Below are 17,112 nucleotides of genomic sequence, written 5' to 3' on the forward strand. Positions count from 1 at the left end.
AACCGAGGCAATGTGACATTCCGATGGAAGAAGGTTAGAGATTGCTGAGAAGGTCTATGGAATTGCCACCGTCGCGGCCTCATATTGAATGAGTGATAGAGAAGAGAGGCAATGTGATATTCCTAGGATCGATTGAAGAAATTGTAGAAAGTAAAACTTTCTAGAGAAACAAACAGAAAGTTTCGGAGAAAATGAAGAACTTTGAAGAGCAGATATTTCTGGAACTGAAATTCTATTAGAATGAGCTTAAGCTACCAAAACTGATTACAATCTGCTTATGTACTAAACAAAATCCACGCTGGCACTCTGTGTCAATCTGCCAGGTAACAGACACTTTTGATTCTTCATAAACGTTAAAACAAACAGTGGAACTGCTCTCTAGTTCATAAAACGCAGCACTTCATCTGTTGACTAATAGCTCTGTTAACTTACGATATTTGCATTGACGTTTTTTGTTCAACGAACATTCCCATTGGCTTTGACGTTTTCTGTTCAACGAACATTCCCAGACTTTTTAACAAACTTTCAAACACTTCAAAACTCCCTTTTTATAAAATACATCTCCATAGCAGCTGCTGAACTAATCTTCTGAGTTTCTTTCTTCAACTAAATTTTCAGTCTCAATCTCACCCATACTAACAGGCAAAAAAGCTGAAGGGTTGAGTGAAGAAACTGAAGGGCTCTTAATCTTTTATGCATGCTTTAAAATTCAACTTAAAGAGATGAAAATAAGCTGACCTTACTTTCCACTATTCAACTTTATCAAGTTCAATGGTTATGGTCGAAGGGAACAAAGAAATGATTTAAAAAAGAACACCTACGTGGACTAAGTTAGGTGGCATAACAGGAGTTGCTTGCACACATATCAGACCCTCCTTGTCAAAGGAACCTTGTCCCCAAGGTTCAGATCTGGACATTCCCTCTTTAAATCTAAGAGTCTTTCCCAAGTAACCTCATTGGTACTGGAGCCTGACCACTGAACTAGAACTTCGGTGATATTACGCCTTCCTTGTCAGACTATCTTTTTAGCCAAAATTTGTTCAGGAACAGGTTGCAGCTCTCCGGTGCATGCAATCCCTGGCAGATTGATCAATGGAACCACTTTACTGCCAACCTTGGGTTTGAGCTGTGAAACATGAAAAATGGGGTGTATTTTGGAGTCTTCCAGTACTTCCAACCGATAAGCTACGCTACCAATTCGTTCAAGGACTTTATAGAGGCCATAAAATCGCTACTCTTCATTCTTCACGTTTTCTGATCAAAAAATAAATAATGGAGTTGTGTGGACTCCCACACTTATATAATTAATTATTTTATTCACAAAAACATATGAAATATCCATGTGCATCATCAAAAAAAACAGTGAAAACCAGGACTGGAGCTGTTGGATGTTGCTCACGGCCTCTGCTATAACTTAAAAGAAATTATTGTGTAACTATAAAAATACATAAAGTTCTGTTTTGGATGATTAGTCGAAGGTGGGGAAAAATAACTTGCTTCTAAATAAACAATGTACTGTATTTGGAAACAAACCAATGGTATTGTAAAAGAGTTTGTACAAATAATTTTATTTTAAAATGATAAGAATGAAATTAATTTGAGTGAGCTGACTTTCACTATTCAGCTTTGTTGAATTTATGGTTATGTTGAAGGGAATAAATAAATGACTTTCACTCTTCACGTTTTCTGATTAAAAGATTAATATCGAGCCATTACTTTTCTTTAGGTACATCTCTTCATGCAGTAAGTTTGATGCTTTATTCGCTCCTCCGGAGAATTTCTTGTATTTATTGAGATAATCTTTCAACGAATTTTTGTGTTATATCAATTATATAAAGAATTTTATTTTAATATTTTTTTAATATTATACTTTAAAAACTTTATACAAAGTCTTCATAAAATGATGTGTCAAATATAATTAGATGAATTAATATAAAAATCAATTTATAAATACTTATTCAATGATAATGAATGGTAAATTAATACAAGAATATTATGACGCGAGAAAGAGACAAAAAAGAAAATGGTATCCCTCCGTTTCCTTTTAATTGTCGTTTTAAGACTTCTAAAATTTTCAAAATGAAAGTCGTTTTGCCTTTGTCTTGTCTGCAACTTTCATCATGCCTTCTCCACTTTTTATATCCCCTTCTCTTTCCATTCCATTTGTCCTTTCTTTACTTTTTGCCTCGTCCTCTTTAATTTTTATCTTTATCTTATCTCTTCCTTATTTCCATCGCCACCTTTCTTTCTCTAATCTGTTCTGCTTCATTTTCTCTCTTTTTCTTGTTTTCCTTTTATACGTTCCTCTCTCCACTTATTTGAAGCACCTATGTCTTCAATCTCCACCTTCAGTTCTTTCTTGAGCCTAGATGATCAGCCTTAACTCGTGAGCTTTTGGGGTTTCCTTCCAGTCCACACGGTGTTAACAAAAGCTGAAGTTTCTTGAGGGAGTTGAGAGGAGAGGACGATACAGATGATGGGAAAGGAAAGTCCTTGAATGAGTTACAGACGGAACAGAACCAGAGGATGTCTATGCGGGTGGCGGAGCGTTTAGCGATGGCGTTGAGGAGAAGTGCAGGGAGAGTGGAACTAGTCTGCGTAGTAGATTTGAGTTGAGAAATTTGTGATTTTTTTTCTTATCAAAATCATTGTCAAAATCAATTTGTGATGTTGTTGCATTATTGTCAAATTTGTGATGTCAAATTTGCGTTTGTGGCTGAATTTTTGTGACTTTTGCCTATGTTTGTTTTAGCCTATGCTGCGGGGCCTTTGATGTTGAGAAGGGCATGTGGCTGACCCAAGGGTGTGTGCTTGCAGTAGTTTTGCTGTGGTGAGTCTTGGTTTTCTGCTAGTTGGGGATTGAAGCTTTTGTTGGATTTCCTTAAGGTGGCTGGAATTTTGACACTTTTTGGCTGCAACCTTTATGTGCAGACTGTGTAGTTTAATTTGTGCCTAGATGGCTTGCTTTTTTTATTGCGCCTTTTTTTGTCCATGTACAGACTATATAATGAAAATTCATTAGCTTATCCCTCTTTGTTATCATTATGAAGGTTCAGCAAATTCATTCAATGTACTCCTGGAGGGAACTGCATATTTGATGTAGAAGTTTCAATGCAACCACAAACAACAAAAGATTTTTCAAGGAAACTTCTTGGATGGGAACGTGATTAAGGAAAACCTTGGGTGGAAAAAGTCGTTTTACTCTACAAAAATAGTGTAAAAGAAAGAAAAATCCATCCACTACAATTATTAAAATGCAATAAGATTAAAAGATAAAGTTGATTCTAGACAAAACCCTTCTCAAAGATCTTTAAAAATAACTGCTGTAGTCATAAGAGACAAATGAATCTTATTCTATGTTTAGAGTAGTTTTAAATGCATTAGAAAAGACAGAGTATTAGCATTTACTATGGGTTAGTAAACCATTTCTGTGGATAAGCATAGACTTTTCAAGTGCAAATATGTGATGCTGGACCAAACTCCTTTAGGGGAGGAAGCTTGATTTGTGCTTTTACTTTCAGTCTTTTGCGTCAAGAATGTGGCTCTTATTTTGGTCGGTGTTCCTCTTCATATTCTTTGCTGAAAACAGGTTTATTCAAGTGGGAAAAAAGTTGTCTAATGAAACACAACGACATGTTAGTTTGGTGTTTTGTTTGTCTTGTTTGATTGTAACACAAGTTACTTCTTACTCTTTAAGCCACACTGTTGATTGTCTATGCTTATCATTACAAATGATCTGCAACATAATTTTTACAGCTTACCATAAGAAGAATTCGTCAGGCAGATACCAGTTGATTGGATATACAACAATATATTCAAGGAACAATGATGTTCATGAATTTCCTCTTAGCAAATGCAACCACCATTTATTTGGAGTGCCATTGGGTCTATATGTAACACTCTACAGTCTCCCACTTGTTTCCTCTGTTATCTGCTTCAGATAATTCCTAAATAGCTTTGCATTTTAGACTCCAAAATTAAAAACAAATCAACAGATCAATGTCTAAGTATACTCAAAGCAGCCACTCACATCCCATTGTACCAGGGATTGTGCATTAGACTGAAACTGAACATTTGACAGTTTACAGAAATGCCAACATACCATACAATAATATGATTGTGGAAATAAGTAATCTAGATTGAGATTAATGCATACAGATAAATAAAATGTTGTTTTTTTTTTTATACCTGACGCCTAGTAGAAAGAAAAACTATTTTCCAATGTTATAAACTTGAACAACTTTTATAGAACTTCATCTAAAGCCATATGATGTGCAGTAGGTCATGCCAAAAATAAAATCGATCATTCAAGGGGAAGATTCACATTAGATTCAAACAATCATTCAAAAGACCTGAAACATTTGAAATATATAAAGTATGTCAGATTTCAATTTCAAGATATAAATTTTAAAATTCATCCAAAACCATCATCCTCCCGTATTTTCTGATTTGGGAATTAAATCACCATCATTCTCACCTTCTAGTCCCTGCTCCATTGATTTTCTCTTCTTAGGTTTCTTCTTGGCAGGTGTTCTTCATAGGACCTGCAGAAAAGATTAGATTTGTATATGGTTGTTTACTTCATTATAATATCATCGATCTCAGTTTAAGGTAAAGCTGATTTTCTATATGTGCATCTTTTGGTAGGTAGAGTGACACAAGAAAGTGTAGTGTACAGCTTTGGCACCTTGTTATATATTACCATAAAAAAGCTTATATCACAAAATAGAACAAGTTCTTTTTTGTATGTTGGAGTAGAATTTCTTTACAGCAAAAAAAAAAAAAAAAAAAAAAAAAAAAAAAAAACAAAATCAAAATGAAACACAAACTACTCCTAAAAGACAATATCTTATCAGAACCCATTGAACATCATGACAAAACAAAAATAGTCTTCAATACTAGATAGGTCAATTGTAACACTTATTGACATTGAGCAATTGCTTCTCCGATTAACGCGGGGTCACATCTAACTGCCTAGGAAGGCAATTTTGTCTCTCCAAACTATATTTTTTTGTGCGGAACCTTATATTTGTTCGAACCTCGGCTTTCAAAATTGAAATCATACATGACTGTAAAGTTAAAAACGTATGATTCAATTTTGTTGGCAAGTATTATCAAATGACTTCTGAACAGTTCTATGAGCGCATCTATAGAGTTGGGTGCCTGTTGGTATTGTAGTCCCTGTATCGCATTAAAAAAACCAAGGTCTAGAACATTCATATCTAGAGAATTCGGTGGTTGACAGATCAAACGTATGTCGAAGCCATCTTAGTAGCATTACTTTGAAAATACTCATCATCCAAACCAATATGAGGTTTCGCATTGTCTTGTTGGATAAATTTGGACTTCCTGATCAATTCTTGGCCACTTATCTCGGATAGCGGCAAGAGTTTCCAATTATGTAAGATCGATAAATTTCCTTATTGATAGAATTGATTGTTTTAGTCTCCATGGTTCCGGCAGAACGATTTTTACTACTCCTTCTTGCAGGTTCTTTATTATGAAAGGAAATATCCCGATTTTTCCAGAAAATAATTCATTCCCTGATTCATCAAACCTTGGGCGTGTCACTGCAGCCAGAAACATGACTTTAGTAATAAAAGTCTTACTCTTACATGTGCGTAAAGGCTCGTCTTCGTCAGGCAGGAGGTAATACTTCTCTGATGCTTTGTCATGTAGAACCACTTCTCATCAACATGAATAATATTTTCCATGTTACAAACCTCAAAAACTGGGGTTGTTGCCATGTTCATCATCGATAAACAAAAGCGTATTCTAGCTTTCATGTTTTCCACATTTAATAAAGGTTTTATAGCACTTGAATGACGACGTATGGAGCCCTCTTTTAATCGCCTAAACAATGTTGTCACTGAAAAATTTGTGACAGCAGATAAAGACCTCAGTGACGTCCTTCTTCGCAATGGAAATTTCGAAATTGACTGACGTCAATTTCAAGACGCTTACGCCCACAATTGAGTGCCTTTCTGCTAGATACATTAGTGCTAGAATCCAAAACTTCATTTTCTTTTCCCCGTTGCAATGCGTTGGACTGTACGCATACTAACTGAAAATAATTGAGCCACCTCAGATGTAGTGTTTTTCTTCAATTGTCCATAACGCTTCGCTTCAATAGAGATCAAAAATTGTTTGTCTTTGTTCATTTGTAAGGTTTTTTCGACTCCATGTGTATTAACTTTCTCGGTTATGTCATCAACTTCGTCCGTAGCTTCTATATTGGAAGAATATAAATCAATTTCTCCAAGTACACCTCTACTATTACACTGATCGGCTATGGTGACTGATTGAATAGAATCAAAGAGAACAAACGACTGAGGGACGAAAAAAAATTAAAGAACCGGAGCAGCTTAAAAGAAAAGAAACAGATGAAGTTGGGGGGAGAAACAAATGAATAAGCAAAATGGTTAAAAAAGTTAGTATTTAAATAGGCAGGAATATTTCCCACTTTTTTCAAAGTCTCTCCCACCCTGCAAAATCAGGGAAAAAAATGGTGGGAGAGAGAATTTTTCTTTTTTATTAAAACTTGTGCCCACCCCTAAAACGCCAATTAAAAGGAAACGGAGGGAGTATGTTAAAGTTAATTCATTTATTTGGATACTAGTTAAGCGCCCAAAGTACTATAAAAGAAGCAGCTGGGTGTTCACAAAGAACCACACAGCAGCAGCTTTTCATTTTAACAAGCTTAGGTTTCACTTGTTCTAGCCTCTCTCCCAGTTCGTCATCGCCCCCCACTCTTCCATTTGAGCATCCTTCTTTTTTCTTTTTCACCCTAATTCCCTGAGCAGTGCATGGAGAACGATGACGATCATTTGATACACTAAGCAAAAACTTTTTTATCTTTGGCTATATATATCATAGCTTCCCTTCTTCACCCTTCGTCCTCACTTGTATTGGAGTTGTGAGTACATTCATTCTTATTTGACTCTTTTATTTTACTCTGGCTACGGGACCAACTAAACATTTGGCCGCTCCACAACAAAACATTGCAACATTCTTTAAAACCCGAATTGGACCAGTCGGTTCGATCGGGACTGACAGCCTCTTGGTCCGGTTCAGGTTCTAGGGTTTCTACTATATTTCAAATTTTAAGGACTAATTGGTAATTTTTTAGGGTTTTTGCAATATTTAAAACTTTAGGAACTAATTAGTTATTTTTTTGGGCATTTTAAAATAAATTAAAATTTTAGGGACTAATTAAATTTTAGGGGTATTTTATTATATACTTAAATTTAAAGGATTAGTTTGCAATTTTTTAAAATACTTTTGTTGCTGACATCACGATTGGACGGTCGACCCATGACTCAGTCACTTTGTTGGGTCTTACAATGAGTCGGGTTTTAAAACAATACATTGGATGAGAAGACAACTGCAAAGTAGTAGTTGAAAATATATTTAAAAAAATAATTGAAAATCACAAAGCAGACTACCATATTCGTTGCATGGAAATGACACTATTTCATTTATAATTGATTCATAAAATTAAAGTATGATTTTAATAGAGAAGATAAATGTCAACAGTAACAATTTAGTACATCAAACAACAACTTCACACAAATTTCAAAATATCAATCACTAAAAGTTGACTAAAACTACGTAGACCAATGAGAGCTTCCAATTAATAGTCCCTGCCTATAAATAAATAATAATGTAAGAGGAGCTGAGTGAGGAAGGGAGGTCGCGTCAGGAGTGACTGCGTCAGGGCAATGTGCGCAGTCGACCTGCGAATAAACATGGAGCTCAACGCGTCCGTCTCTGCAGCAAGTCATGCAAAGTCAGCTTGGAAAAAGGGAAAACGGGACTGAAGATGGATGACGTGCTGACAATCACACCAACCCGTAGATTTAATGATGATTACACGCTTCCATTCGATATAAATGTAGAAAACCTCACCATAAGGGGGTTGGTTCATTCATTACCCAGAGATAACTCTTCTCTTGTAAAAAGTTAGAGCAAAGTACTTTTCATTAACTCTCTTGTACGTCAGTCGCTTAGCGACCTGACCCACACCAACATCAATACAAAATCAGTGGACGTAGGATTTGCACCTTAGCATCCGAACCACTTAAAAAGCCCCTTTTCTATTTCTGTAAAAGGCATCATTGTCACGAGCAAAAATTCTAAAACAGGGTCACCCACGTGACAATTGGTTGGTGCGCAAATCGAGCATCAACAGTTTGGTGCTAGAAGGAGGGCCTGATTTAGCATCTGTCCTTCATCAGGAAAACCTTTGACCCACTGGTCTTACAGCTACAATGGCCCGCCAATTGAACCTGAGCAGGGGAATCAACATGCAGAAGGAGTCCCCCCAGCCCAGGGGGCACCCCTTCCAACGTATACAGTTTCGCAAAATGCTGTTGGGAATACCCCACGGCTCCGCAACTGGACCCTGTCATTCGAAGCTACTGGAGAGGTCGACAATACTCTCCAGAGGTCAACCAGAGGTGGACCGTCTGGACCAAGGCATGTCGTCCGCGACAGCCGGTGCGGTGCAACCGCCAAAAACGCCTGCAAGCCGCGCGAAAGCACGCGAGCAGAGGGAATAGCACGTGCCGCGAGCACTGCAGCGCGAAAGCGCAAGGGTAAGCAAGTGGCAAAAAGCAAGCCTCCGAGCTCCAAGGCCAGCAAGTACAGAAGGCGCCCGAGCAGGATATCGGCAAAATTAAGACTCGGCGAAAAAGTGAATCCCGAGCTGTCCCACGCCACGTCGCAACCAAACCGCAGCGAAAATGCTGGGGCGACGATTCCGATCACCACCAGCAGAACGATCCCATCGTTCTCATGCGGTGGCCACCACACCTCGCGGGGGGTTCGTACCACCGCGAGGGGTCGTGAAAGCGCCCCGCGTTATCCACCACATTCACGCGTCTCTAGTCAGCGTGTGTCGAGCGCGGTTGGAATAGCGGGCCGAGGGGAGGAGGAATCCGACCTCCGAACTCTCCTGAACCGCAACCGAGGGCCGGGCTCGCATGGGTGAAACGACCCCCATGGCTCCTTACCGCAGATTGAGGAGCTCCAGCGAGCTCTGGATGGCTGAGGGAGCAGAAAACGAGCAGGCGCAGGTCGCCTCTACATCCCCGTTTCTCCTGAAGTATTAGCTGCTCCGTTCACCAGGGTTCAGAAGCCAGATATGCGACCGTTCATGGAAACTACGATCCGCAGGATCATTTTATGAGTCAATGACCTGATGGAGCTCCACCAGGTTTCGGACCTTGCGAAGTGCCGCTGCTTGGCGTGACACTGACCTCTCAGCCAAGCGGTGGTTTAGGTCGCTCCTGGCGGGATCTATCGGTTCGTGGGCTCAGATGAGCACAACGTTCCCCGGCATTTCCGCCCACCGAAAATTTTCAATGCCTAGAGCTACCTCAGCAATATAAGGCAAGAGAGAGACGAATCCCTGCAGTCTTATAGATCGTTTCCACAGGGAGCTCAACAAGTGGCTCACGCACCAGAAGAGTCCATCCGAACTCTTTAATAGCTGGAGTTCGCCCGCAAACCGACCTGTGGAAAAACTGAGGCTGAGGACAACATTTCCCTCACCAGGTTCCAAGCCTGGCAGAAAAGCATTCCGGATAGAGAATTCACTGGCAGCACTCCGTCGTCGCGCACCACGGCACATCCAGTAGTACGCCTGGTCGGAAGATACAGGCGAGCTGATCGCAAAGGAGATACTGCGATCAGCGAAAAGGGAAAAAACCCCGCTATGAGCGAAAAAGTCCTATGCTCCTGTTCCTCGTCGCGATCGCGACGCGACCCAATATACTCCGCTGAATGTGTCCGTATCCGCAATCCTCGACAAATCCGAGGAGGCCAGCTTGCTCGACGAGCCCGAGCCCATGAAAACCCCTGCTACGGCCAGGAACAGCAAAAAGTATTGCCGTTACCATCGGGATAATGGGCACCTCACTGATGAGTGCCGAGCTCTAAAGCAGGCTATCGAAGAGCTCATCAAGAAGGGGCACTTCAAGGAGTACATTGATGACTCCCCGAAAGAAAATCAAGGGGAACGAAAGAAAAAACGCCGTGATCGCAGCGGCTAGCCAGTGTTAACATCATCTTCGGGGGCCGCACCTCACAGGAAACACGCGAGGAGCGCAGGAGCGATATGCTCGCGAAGCTGCACGACCCGATTAGGGAATGAGCACTTGCCAGCGACCTCAAAAAGCTCGAAAAGAGGAACCGATCACCTTCTGTGAGAAAGAGGCAGCTCGCTTGCACCATCCTCACGAAGATGCTCCGTAATCACCCCTCTGATAGGGTGTGTATAATGTCTGCAGATGCTGTGGACAACGGAAGCGCTGTGAACATTCTGTTCAAATCCGCTTTCGATAGAATAACCTGGTCGAGGCCGACCTGAAGCCAGCCTCGATGCCTCTGTATGGTTTTACAGGGGATCACTGATCCCACATGGAACGATCCAGCTCCCAGTCACGCTCGGCGACTACGACGAAGTGACTAGGGTTACAGAATTCTTGGTCGTGGACTGCCCATCAGCTTTAATGGGATCTTAGGGGACCTCTACTGAGAACTTTCAGAGCAGTCACTTCCATTTATCACCTCAAAATGAGGTCCCCACTCCAACGGGGATAGGGGAGGTAAGCGGATCGCAGAGCGCATCTCGCGAATGCTATGTAAAATCGGTCCAGATGGCCGACAAAGGAAAGGGCGTTCGCGATATGCACCTCGCCACGCTATGGCGATCAGCCGGACCGAGCCCCAGCCGGGTCCGGCAGAGGATAACATAGATCCGCGAGTTCAGGAAATCCCCCGAGCGGTCCGGTTGAGGACCGTCCGAGGTTTCGGTTGATCCAAAGGAGCCGAGCCGAACGCTAAAGATCGGAAGCTGTCTCAGCCCGCAGCTCGCCTCTGAGCTAATAAGCTTCTTGAAGGAGAAATTGATGTGTTCGCCTGGTCGCATGAGACATGGTCGGATTGGCCCGAACGTTATTTGTCACTCACTGAACGTCAGCAGTGAAGCTAAGCCAGTTCGCCAGAAGAGAAGGGCAATGGATCCGGAGCGGTACGCCGCATTAAAATCGGAAGTGGAGAACCTTCTCCGCAAGGGTCTATTCGCGAGGCTCTCTATCCGACCTGGGTTGCTAACCGCGTTCTGGTCAAAAAGCCAAACGGCAAGTGGCGAACCTGTGTAGACTTCAGCGACCTGAATAGGCTTGCCCGAAGACAGCTTCCCTCTCCCAGAATGCACCAGCTCGTTGACGCCACTTCGGGGACGAGCTGTTAAGCTTCATGGATGCATATTGGGATACAACCAAATCCCGAGTACAAGCCAGACGAGGAGCATACGACCTTCATCACGGACCGGGGCTATACTGCTACAAAGTCATGCCCTTCGGCCTCAAGAATGCGGGTGGACCTACCAGAGGTTGGTCAACCGAATGTTCTCCGACAGATCGAAGGAAATGGAGGTCACGTGGACGACATGCTGGTCAAATCCCAGGCCGCACGGACCATATTTCGCATTTGCTGAGATGTTTGACATACTCCGACTCTACAGAATGAAGTGAACCCTCTTAAATGCTCGTTCGGAGTATCATCAGGAAAGTTCCTAGGGTATATGGTAAATCAGCGAGGCAAGAGGTGAACCCTGAAAAGATCCAAGCCCTACTCGATATGAAAAGTCCGACCAGCAAAAAGCAGTCATGAGTGAACGGGCGAATAGCGGCACTTAATCGCTTCATATCGAGGCTAACAGACCGCTGTTTACCATTCTTCAACGTACTGAAAGCCAATAAGAAATTCGAGTGGACTTCTGAATGCGAGCAGGCATTCCAAAGTATAAAAGAGCATCTTGGGAAGCCACCACTCCTCTCTAAGCCACTTCACAAGAATCCTGCTCGTCTACCTGTCCGTGTCTCAGTTCGCTGTCAGTGCAGCTTTAATACGAGAAGAGGAAAAGTTCAGTGGCAGTATATTATGCAAGTAAGCGTCTACGGATGCCGAGATGCGGTACCCGGAAATGGAGCGACTAGCTTTTGCCCTGCTGGTCGCGTCCAGAAAGCTACGACCTTACTTCCACGCCCCCAACAATTAATGTAATGACGAGCTACCCTCTCAGGCAGGTCCTCCAGAAACAGAGGCCTCGGGTAAGCTGCTCAAATGGGCCATGGAATTGAGCCAGTTCGACTTAAGGTACACGCCTAGGTCGACTATCAAAGGGCAAGCTGTTGCAGACTTTATCTCGGATTCTCCTATCACACCGAGCGAACAACAGTCTAGCGAGGTCGGGCAAGAAACTATCCGAACCTGTCGACGTGGAACCTCTACGTCGACGGTCATCGAACAGAAAAAGAGCTGGTGCGGGTCTTCTCCTAGTGAGTCCCGAGGGGGGTGACTCGACCATGCCATGGATCTAGCGATAACGTGACAGCATCCATGATCACAGAGCGGCTGCTCTGGGTGCGACTCGCCAAAGAAGTGGGGCGACCGCGATCAGTATTTATAGCGACTCCATGCTGCGTACACAGACTAAGGAGCTGGGAAGAACATGATCGCTATCGAAAGAAGCTAAGGTCTCTTTGGGGTGTTCAAGCAATTTGAGATGCTCAGATCCCCAGGAGAGCAACTCAATAGCGGACGCCTTGGCAAAAATTGCCGCACTAGATTCAGAGGCTCCTAATAACATTCCTGTTCGTTTTGTCAATGCTCAACAATCGGCTCGACCGAACCGGCCGTGAACGAGGTTCGGCCAGATTCCTGGATGACTCCCATTGTCCAGTACCTCAAGGATGGGACCTTGCCCAGCGCAGACAAGGTCGAGGCAAGGGTCCTACGAGTAAGGTCTGCTCGTTTCGCATCATCGGGGATAGCTGTAAGGAGGATTCAGTGCCCCACTCCTCCGATGTGTGACCAGCGAAGAAGAGACTACATCATGAGGGAAATTACGAGGGGATCTGCGGTAACCACACAGCAGCTCGGTCTCGGCGAACAAGATTGTTCGCAGGGATACTACTGGCCCCGATCCAAGAAGATGCGAACAACTTCGTCAAGAAATGCGACAAATGCCAACGGTTCGCGAACATTCCGCGAGCCCCATCTCACAGAGCTGATCACTATGACTAGCCCATGGCCGTTTTCATGTGGGGGATCGACCTCTCGGCCCCATGGCGGTTGGAAAGGGAGGAGTCAAGTATGGCGTGGTCGCGGTAGACTACTCACTAAATGGGTCGAAGCGCGAGCCGTTCCGCGATCACGACCAGGAAGCTAAAGGACTTTTTTCAAGAAATAGTGTGCCGCTACGGAATTCCTCACACCCTTATCTCAGACAATGGAAAACAGTTCGATAAGGGAGTTCAAAACAGTTCTGCGACGAGTGGGCATCCATAAAAAATTTGCCTCAGTCCCAGACCGCAGGCGAAGGCCAAGTTGAAGCAGTCAACAAGACCATCAAGCACACCTGAAAGCCAAGCTCGGGGCAGCCAAAGGAAATTGGGCTGACGACCTCCCCGAGGTCTTGTGGGCGTACAGGACAACTCCAAGGACCTCCACTCGGAAACTCCATTTTCGTAGCTTACGGCTGTGGAAGCCATGATCCCTGTAGAGGTCGGAACCGGGTCTCTTCGGAGGGACCTGTACGTAGAGGACGGAAACGAGCGCTAATGAGAGCAAGTTTGGACCTGGTCGAAGAACACCGCAACAAGGCCTCACTAAGGATAGCGGCCTACCAACAGCGAGCAAAAAGATTCTTCGACTCAAAGGTCAAACGAAGAGACTTTTAGGGCGGAGACCTTGTGCTAAAGGAGGTTCTCCTGCGGACCAGAGAACCGAGTGCGGGGGTACTAGGACCTAACTGGGAAGGTCCATACCGGGCGACAAGGTAATCAGCCGGGGACCTACCATCTTAAAAGGTTGAACGTGTTCCAAAGTACCCCGAGCTTGGAATGCCGAGCACCTCCGGCCGTACTATCGTAATCCTGAACTCAACTCACTATTTTTGTAAATTTCCTTTTTAAGTGTTACCGTGTTCGCTTAAAACAGTTGTATGTGTTCTGTTCGCATTTGTAGACAATTATGTAAATCGCAAATTGTAAATTGTACACACAATATATGAAAAGAGCGAACTGTGAATTGAATAGATAACTTCATTTACAAGGAAAATTCAAAAAACCCGATTACAACAAAGACAGTTCACTACGCCTAAGGTTGGTGGGGAGATCCTTCGAGCCAGAGCCACCCGCCTGATCGGGTCCCTGGGCCGGGCGGCAGCCTGGTCGTCCTCTTCGGCCATAATCCGCAAGGTCGCCTGCCAACCCTCCGGGAGGGCGGACATGTCCAAATCCGGGTTCCTTGCTCGCAGGGTGTGATACACCCAATCGCCCAGTCCGCGGCCTTTCTCTAGCTCCGACTGATTCTGCATTTCATAGTCAGAGATCGACCCTCGCTCGACTTTCCTGGAGCTCGGCCTCAAGAGCTAACTTTCTGTTCGGAGACCTGTTTATCCCTTCAGCTCGCTGAGCCGTGCAAAGGTCGCCTGAAGCTCCTGGTCCTTTTCTCCGACTTCTCTAGAGAGCCTGGCGGTCGTCCTTTGAAGTTCCCTGACTCTTCAGCACGCCGATCGAGCTCCTCCCTGGAAGTCCACTGTTCGCTGAGCAGGTCCCTTTTGGTTCAGGTAACTATTCGCTGCTTAACGCTTGGGTCCTTTCGCTTAATGGACTCCAAGTTCTGCTTCAGTTTCGCGACCTCCGCTCCCAGGTCGCCGTTCCTTTTGCGGCCCCAGCCGCGCTTCTCCATGGACATCCTCATGCAAGCAACCCCTTGGAGCAGTATACGAGTTAGAAATAAAATCAAAATGGGAATTCAAGGTACAGCTGGTTTACCTTGCTCAGATGCTGAAACGAGGTGGCCATCAGGTCGTCACCCGGTTGCAAATTCATTATACGACCCCGATAGCTCGCTTCGAGCAAGCCATATACATTGGCTGCAAGTACTCGGGCAGACTCCCGAACGAGTCCGAACAGGGGCGTCCTTCGCCTTGTCGCCAGTCACCGCCCCGCTCGCGGGTTCCTTTCCCGGCCTCCTGGATTCTTGGCGCGTCCTGGGGGCCTCCTCGGATTTGGTCTCAGATTTCGACTGGACCTGTTTCCTTTTCTGGACCTTTGGGCGGAGCCTTCCGCTGGGGCGAGAGGAGGTGCTGGAGCGACTGTTCTGTTTGGTCGCTTCTTGTGCAGGACGAGGCTGCGAAGGCGCAGAAGTTCGCAGCGGTTGTGCGGGAATGGCGGCGAGCAGCTTGGCCTCCCTTTCCCCTCCTCTCCCTCCTTGATCGAGGGAAAACAATGGCGCCGGCGGGATTGCCCGGACTCCTTTGGGGGCATGGTCTCTACATTTAAACTTGTCAGTAAGGGAATTTATATCACGACCGGAAAGTTACCAACATAGCTTACCGTCCAAGGGTTCTAACGATGCCTTGTCGGAGAAAAAAACCGGACTTTCGCAGGTTCGCGGTCGTCACAAGTCTCCTCGGTCCCGCTGTTCCTCGTTAGTACCCCGAAAGATACGAGCCTGTTCGGGTCGGCGAGCAATTCTGGCTGGTCGTTTGTTAACTGCATAAGAAAACAGGGTTAGCCAACGATCGTGCGAGCAGAGAAAACAAATCCAGCAAAAGAAAACCTACTGGATCCTGAAAGTGGCGGGTGACCGTCATAACGAAAAAGAAAAACTTGTCTCGTAGGTCCCGCATTGCGGGATAGCTATGTATCCCCGCAGCAATGGTAGGTCGCCGAGACAAATAGTAGGAATCCTTGTCCCTACTCTTCTTCAGGAGTAGGCGACAGAGCTCACCGCCGACGGCTCCCCCAAGCCGTTCTCGCAGCAGCAATGTACATCGCGACGGCGATGGCATACGCGTTTGGCGTCAGCTGCATAGGTGCGATCCCAGATAAATGATCCAAGACCGACCTAATGAAAGGGTGGAAGGGAATCCTCCCCCCACCCTTGAAGATCTCCTCAGAGATCGCGGCAAGGCCATCGGGTGGGCGCCGTGACGGCAGTGTGGTCGAGGAACACCTCTTACGGATATCGAACTGCCGCTTTATTTAGCATATTCCTCGGAGGTAAGGACCGAATAGACGTCGAGAGCTGTCCGCCGGAGCCCCGCGAGGACGAGCTGGCTCTCCCTCGGTCCTGGATGTTGACGGTTCCATTCCAGTCTGCAACAATCGACAGACACGGTCATTTGGGCCTTCGTGTTTGTCCCGTACGGCAGCAAGGGACAAACAGTTAAAACCTAGTGGTGATTCAAGCTGCCATCAGGCTCGAATCCAATAACGGCGTCGCGACTCCGGTGAAACACCGAAGACCCAACGCCGTGGTTCAACCAAACTAATCCAAAAAAAAAAAGGAGAAAGAAATAACCTTACTCTGTGGTATATGGAGTTAGGGCCGAGCTCGTTCCGGTTGCCTGAAAAGCGTCGACCGGAGAGAAATGACTCTTGGTTTGCCAAAGTTTGTCACTCAAAGCGAAAGAAATTTCGGTGACCTCGTCTGAAAAATACAAAGTTTTTATATGGATAGCGAAACGACGGTTACCACCTCTCGGAGTCGAAACGGCAGTTCCTCTCCCTCCGCATTAAATGCGCCCCCACGTCGCGTTAAAGCCGTGAAAAGGGGCGCATTTAAACTCACGTCGATTAAATGCAGTGATGTGGGTGTCGGTTTCAACGCGTTAAACGGTCAATACTGTCAAAACGGTGTCGGGTCATCATACGCGCATTAAATGTGTCTGACAAGCGCTGTAACGCATGCAGAGTGCCTGACAGCGCAGGGGCAGATTCATTGAACACTAGGCTAGGCAGAAAGGAGCGTCCGTCAAGTCCAGGTCGCTGAGATAAAGATTGTTAGGTCGCTTGGGCAGGGGTCGCGGAGATCGCGCGAGATCGTGTTCGCTGCGAGTCTTTAGGGCGAGCTCGCCCCATCCAGGTGGAGCGACCAAAGTCTCCAGTGTGACTTAGTTTCCAAGGCTCGTCCTCGAACCTTAAAAACTAGGGGGCTCTGTTATGCACGGGAAAATGAAGAGCTGACGTGGAAGGAGTCGGTCAGGAGTAACCTGCCCCCGCAGGGCAATGTGCGCACGTCAGACCTGCG

Source organism: Pistacia vera, unplaced genomic scaffold (genome assembly GCF_008641045.1).
Source record: "Pistacia vera cultivar Batoury unplaced genomic scaffold, PisVer_v2 Contig22, whole genome shotgun sequence".
In the NCBI taxonomy this organism is placed as follows: domain Eukaryota; kingdom Viridiplantae; phylum Streptophyta; class Magnoliopsida; order Sapindales; family Anacardiaceae; genus Pistacia; species Pistacia vera.